At 46.1% G+C, this 6,649-nt stretch overlaps 1 long non-coding RNA gene across 1 annotated transcript in view; it reads right to left on the bottom strand.

The window, feature by feature from the left end:
- Positions 1-4,080: 4,080 nt before the first annotated feature.
- The window catches only part of LOC149979068 (uncharacterized), a 96,489-nt gene continuing 93,920 nt past the window's right edge, over positions 4,081-6,649 (bottom strand). The window contains exon 3 of the long non-coding RNA XR_016484868.1: positions 4,081-4,115. This is a non-coding gene — a long non-coding RNA (uncharacterized LOC149979068). The remainder of the gene's footprint in view (positions 4,116-6,649) is intronic.

Raw genomic sequence — 6,649 nt, forward strand, 5'->3', positions numbered from 1 at the left:
TACCTATAAATACCCGCAATATCATCTGCTAAATATGTGTATGCGAAGCAATAAAATTGGATTTGATTTGATAGTCTGCTACCATTCTGAATAGTTTCCCATCGAGGTTGTCTAAACCTGGTGGCTTATCATTATTGATGGATAACAGTTTTCCACCTCTCACACACTGACTTGGCCAAATTCAAAACAGAACAACTTCTTTCATTATTAGATATTTTACACAAAAATATGATGGTGCGCTGTTCCATGTTTTCATTTAACTTCTGAGTTTTTCCACTTTACTAGTGAAAGTAATTGAAATGATTGGCTAACATCGAAAGGTTTTGTTATAAATGACACACCAACTTCAATGAACGATGGAGATTAATTGGGTTTTCGGTACTCGGTACTTTTTCCATCGTGTTTTATGTCATTTATCTTGGTTTGGTAATACAATTTATTTTTGTTAAGTTTAGTCACAAAATGTCTTAATCCACTGTATGTCAACCAATCAGCAGAGCATCCTGACTAGTTTGCCAGCTCCATCATACCATTGTTCACTTCATCATCAATCCAGAGGGCTCTAACAGTTCTACCAGTTAGTTTCTTAACAGGTGCATGTTTGTCAACAAATGGCAAGAATAACTGCACAAATACTTCCAGTGATGCATCTGGATTCACTTCCTCATACACATCAGACCAACATAGATGTTGTACATTTTCAACAAAAGAGTCCTGATGTAACGGATGCGAAACGGCTAGCTTAGTTAGCGGTGCGCGCTAAATAGAGTTTCAATCGGTGATGTCACTTGCTCTGAGACCTTGAAGTAGTAGTTCCCCTTGCTCTGCAAGGGCCGTGGCTTTTGTGGAGCGATGGGTAACGATGCTTCGTGGGTGACTGTTGTTGATGTGTGCAGAGGTTCCCTGGTTCGCGCCCGGGTATGGGCGAGGGGACGGTCTAAAGTTATACTGTTACATTGGTGCCGTGACCCGGATCACTGGTTGCTGCGGAAAAGGAGGAAGGTCAAAAGGGGGGTGAGTGTAACGGATGCGAAACGGCTAGCTTAGTTAGCGGTGCTCGCTAAATAGCGTTTCAATCGGTGACGTCACTTGCTCTGAGACCTTGAAGTAGTAGTTCCCCTTGCTCTGCAAGGGCCGCGGCTTTTGTGGAGCAATGGGTAACGATGCTTCGTGGGTGACTGTTGTTGATGTGTGCAGAGGGTCCATGGTTCGTGCCCGGGTATGGGCGAGGGGACGGTCTAAAGTTATACTGTTACATTGGTGCCGTGACCCGGATCACTGGTTGCTGCGGAAAAGGAGGAGGGTCAAAAGGGGGGTGAGTGTAACGGATGCGAAACGGCTAGCTTAGTTAGCGTTTCAATTGGTGACGTCACTTGCTCTGAGACCTTGAAGTAGTAGTTCCTCTTGCTCTGCAAGGGCCGCGGCTTTTGTGGAGCGCTGGGTAACGATGCTTCGTGGGTGACTGTTGTTGATGTGTGCAGAGGGTCCCTTGTTCGCGCCCGGGTATGGGCGAGGGGACGGTCTAAAGTTATACTGTTACACTGAGAAAACATTTTGTATGATCTCATATGAATAACTTTAGGCCCAACCTTTGGCACTTTGGCTTTCCTTGTTATTGCCACAATGTTATGGTCACTACAGCCAATGGGAACTGATATTGCTTTGGAGAAAATCTCTGCAGCATTAGTGAAGATATGATCAATACAGGCGGATGTCACAGATCCAACACTATTGGTCTGCACTCTAATTGGTTGATTGATAACCTGGGTCATATCACAGGCATTAGTCACAGTTAGAAGCTTCCTTTTGAGAGGACAGCCAGTTGCTAACCAGTCAATGTTCAGGTCAACCAGAAAATAGACCTCTCTGTTAATTAACATCACATACACTATCAAGCATTGACACACACATTATTCAAATACTGACTGCTAGCACTTGGTGGCCTATAGCAACACCCTAAAATAATAGGCTTTATAGGAGGCAGCTGAACCACAACATTTCAACATTTGACATGAGATCCTCTCTAAGCTTTACAGTTATATGTCTCTGAACATATACAGCAACACCTCACCCATAGGCATTCCTGCCTTTTCTGTAGATGTTATATCCTTGTATTGCTACTGCTGTATCATCAAAGGAATTATCTAAGTGAGTTTCAGAGATAACCAGTATATGAATGTTATCCGACAAGTTATTGTTTTCATGAATTTACCTTCTAATGCTACATATATTGATATGGGCTATTCTTAGGCCGGTCCTAGATAACTTATTGGAGAAAGACAAACAGAAATATGGAGGGGGGAAAGTCAAGTAAAACATTGTTTGGCAAGAGCATTGTTTGGCTAATAGAGTCAGTCAACTTGTGAGAGTCAGCTGATAGATGTGTGATTGTGTGTGTGTATGTGTGTGTGTGTGTATGTGTGTATGTGTGTATGTGTATGTGTGTATGTGTGTGTATGTGTGTTTCTGAAGCTACTGCGACGCCCTGGAGGCTTGGCTATCTCACTCCTCCCAGGCTGTTGCGAAGGAGGGTGGACTTGTCGCAGCAGATGTAATCAATGTCCCAACACTCTCTGGCAGCGTTTATAGCTGCGATAAATTATTTCCGCCTCTGGAGCGCAGTTTCAGAGAAGTCCTCGTTGAGGAAGATGTTGGTTCCTGTCAAGTTCTTGGCTCTCTCCAGAACAGCCATCTTGTCCTTCAACTTCAACTATCGGCCTGAGTCTGTCACCTGGGCTGGCTACTGGTTTTCCAGTCCTGTGGGCATGATCCACCTTGATCTTCCTCTTCCTCCGTCTGCAGGTTTACAGTGATCATTTTGCTCACTTTCTCCTCAGACTCAGTCCAGGTCTCATGTGGAGACTCTGGTATGCCCCATGGCAACAGAACACAGGAGGGGCCCATGGCAACAGAACACATTTCACTGACAGACAGTTACAGCTACCCATCTAGTCACATGATCATATTTCATATGTTTACATCAGTGTTAAACTCTGACAGATTCATGCTTGATGAATGCTACTAACTGTACAGCTGTTACAACTCGCTACTCGCTCAAACCTACTCGGGTTACAGGGATCCTATAGTATCTTATATTGTTAATGAGAAACATACAGTATTTCCTGCAGCAGGGGGACACAACAATATGTATGATTATTGCAGGGATTAAACCCATAATCTTGGTGTTGCTAGCTTCACGCTCTTACCAACTGGACGACTAGGAGATTACACTCTAATAACCTTCTTCCTGAATCATGCACAGCTACAGCTATTATGTTTTGCTGTCATTTCAGTAATGGTTGAAGAGACAGTACAGTATGGAAGAGCTAGCATAACGTCATGACTACAGGCTATTTGCACTGCTGACTTGGAGGCACATTGAGGCACATTCCCTGAAGGAAATGAAGAGAGAACGATAAGTTAAACTATGACAGGCCAGCACCTTGAAAGAGTGGAGGGAGGAAACAAGCACCAACAAACCTGCACATATTTCAACATGACCTCAACTGGCCTCTACTGTCCTACAGAGCCAGGGAGGGAGAGGGAGAGGGAGAGGGAGAGGGAGAGATGAAGAAGAAAGAGTGACCTTAAAGCAAGTGAATCTGATACATTTTCATTCAGGAAATATGTTGCTAAACAGAAAAGTCAGCTCACAAAAAACGCACAACATTGCAGTTTCTCAAGGGCAATACTGGCTATATGTTCTTAAGAGATAGGGAGAGAGAATGAGAGAGGGAGAGAGATACTGTATGAACAATCAATCAATCAAATTTATTTATGAAGCCCTTTTTACATCAGCCGATGTCACAAAGTGCTGTACAGAAACCCAGCCTAAAACAGCAAGCAATGCAGATGTAGAAGCACGGTGGCTAGGAAAAACTCCCTAGAAAGCCCAGAACCTAGGAAGAAACCTAGAGAGGAACCAGGCTATGAGGGCTGGCCAGTCCTCTTCTGGCTGTGCCGGGTGGAGATTATAACAGAACATGGCCAAGATGTTCAAAGGTTCATAGATGACCAGCAGGGTCAAATAATAATAATCACAGTGGTTGTAGAGGGTGCAACAGGTCAGCACCTCAGGCCAGGTAGTCCTGAGGCATGGTCCTAGTGCTTAGGTCCTCCGAGAGAAGAGAGAGAGAAAGAGAGAACAAGATAGAGAAAATTAAAGGGTGCATACTTAAATTCACACAGGACACCAGATAAGACATGAGAAATACTCCAGATATAACAGACTGATCCTAGACCCCCGACACATAAACTATTGCAGCATAAATACTGGAGAATGAGACAGGAGGGGTCAGGAGACACTGTGGCCCCGTCCAACGATACCCCTGGACAGGGCCAACCAGGCAGGATATAACCCCACCCACTTTGCCAAGGCACAGCCCTCACACCACTAGAGGAATATCTTTAACCACCAACCTACGACCCTGAGACATGGCCGAGTATAGCCCACGAAGATCTCCCCCACGGCATGAACCCGAGGGGGGCACCAACGCGGGCAGGAAGATCACGTCAGTGACTCAACCCACTCAAGTGACGCACCCCTCCTAGGGACAGCATGGAAGAGCACCAGCAAGCCAGTGACTCAGCCCCTGTAATAGGGTTTGAGGCAGAGAATCCCAGTGGAGAGAGGGGAACCGGCCAGGCAGAGACAGCAAGGGCGGTTCATCGCTCCAGTGCCTTTCCGTTCACCTTCACACCCCTGGGACAGACTACACTCAATCATAGGACCTACTGAAGAGATGAGTCTTCAATAAAGACTTAAAGGTCAAGACCGAGTCTACGTCTCTCACATGGATAGGCAGACAATTCCATAAAAATGGAGCTCTATAGGAGAAAGCCCTGACTCCAGCTGTTTGCTAAGAAATTCAAGGGACAGTAAGGACCGTAATGAACACATTTCCTGTTGTTGGCAGTGGCACAAAGTATACTTCTAATGTTCATATTGGGTGTCACCCCAGTCCCCAGCTCAGTACTCTTTCTGGGTACTACAGCCTGCTTGTTCTCACTCAAGACAAATAACAGGAGACAGATTCACACACGTACTTAGACACACACACATGTATGCTACAGACAGGCAGGCAGGCAGGCAGACAGACAGACAGACAGACAGGCATGCAAGCAGGCAGACAGACAGACAGACAGACAGACAGACAGACAGACAGACAGACAGACAGACAGACAGACAGACAGACAGACATGTACAACTAAACTATTTGCATTGTGTACCGGTACCCCCTGTATATAGCCTCCACATTGACTCTGTACCGGTACCCCCTGTATATAGCCTCCACATTGACTCTGTACCGGTACCACCTGTACATAGCCTCCACATTGACTCTGTACCGGTACCCCCTGTATATAGCCTCCACATTGACTCTGTACCGGTACCCCCTGTATATAGCCTCCACATTGACTCTGTGTACCGGTACCACCTATATATATCCTCCACATTGACTCTGTACCGGTACCACCTGTATATATCCTCCACATTGACTCTGTACCGGTACCACCTGTATATATCCTCCACATTGACTCTGTACCGGTACCACCTGTATATATCCTCCACATTGACTCTGTACCGGTACCACCTGTATATATCCTCCACATTGACTCTGTACCGGTACCACCTGTATATATCCTCCACATTGACTCTGTACCGGTACCCCCTGTATATATCCTCCACATTGACTCTGTACCGGTAACCCCTGTATATAGCCTCCACATTGACTCTGTACTGGTACCCCCTGTATATAGCCTCCACATTGACTCTGTACCGGTACCCCCTGTATATATCCTCCACATTGACTCTGTACCGGTACCCCCTGTATATAGCCTCCACATTGACTCTGTGTACCGGTACCACCTATATGTATCCTCCACATTGATTCTGTACCGGTACCCCCTGTATATATCCTCCACATTGACTCTGTACCGGTACCCCCTGTATATATCCTCCACATCGACTCTGTACCGGTACCCCCTGTATATATCCTCCACATTGACTCTGTACCGGTACCCCCCTGTATATAGCCTCCACATTGACTCTGTACCGGTACCCCCTGTATATATCCTCCACATTGACTCTGTACCGGTACCCCCTGTATATATCCTCCACATTGACTCTGTACCGGTACCCCCTGTATATATCCTCCACATTGACTCTGTACCGGTACCCCCCTGTATATAGCCTCCACATTGACTCTGTACCGGTACCCCCTGTATATATCCTCCACATTGACTCTGTACCGGTACCACCTGTATATATCCTCCACATTGACTCTGTACCGGTACCCCCTGTATATAGCCTCCACATTGACTCTGTACCAGTACACCCTGTATATAGCCTCCACATTGACTCTGTACCGGTACCCCCTGTATATAGCCTCCACATTGACTCTGTACCGGTACCCCCTGTATATAGCCTCCACATTGACTCTGTACCGGTACCCCTGTATATAGCCTCCACATTGACTCTGCACCAGTACCCCCTGTATATATCCTCCACATTGACTCTGTACCGGTACCCCCTGTATATAGCCTCCACATTGACTCTGTACCAGTACCCCCTGTATATAGCCTCCACATTGACTCTGTACCGGTACCACCTGTATATAGCCTCCACATTGACTCTGTACCAGTACCCCCT

Source organism: Oncorhynchus mykiss, chromosome 12, assembly GCF_057628025.1.
Source record: "Oncorhynchus mykiss isolate SJ-2025 chromosome 12, ASM5762802v1, whole genome shotgun sequence".
In the NCBI taxonomy this organism is placed as follows: domain Eukaryota; kingdom Metazoa; phylum Chordata; class Actinopteri; order Salmoniformes; family Salmonidae; genus Oncorhynchus; species Oncorhynchus mykiss.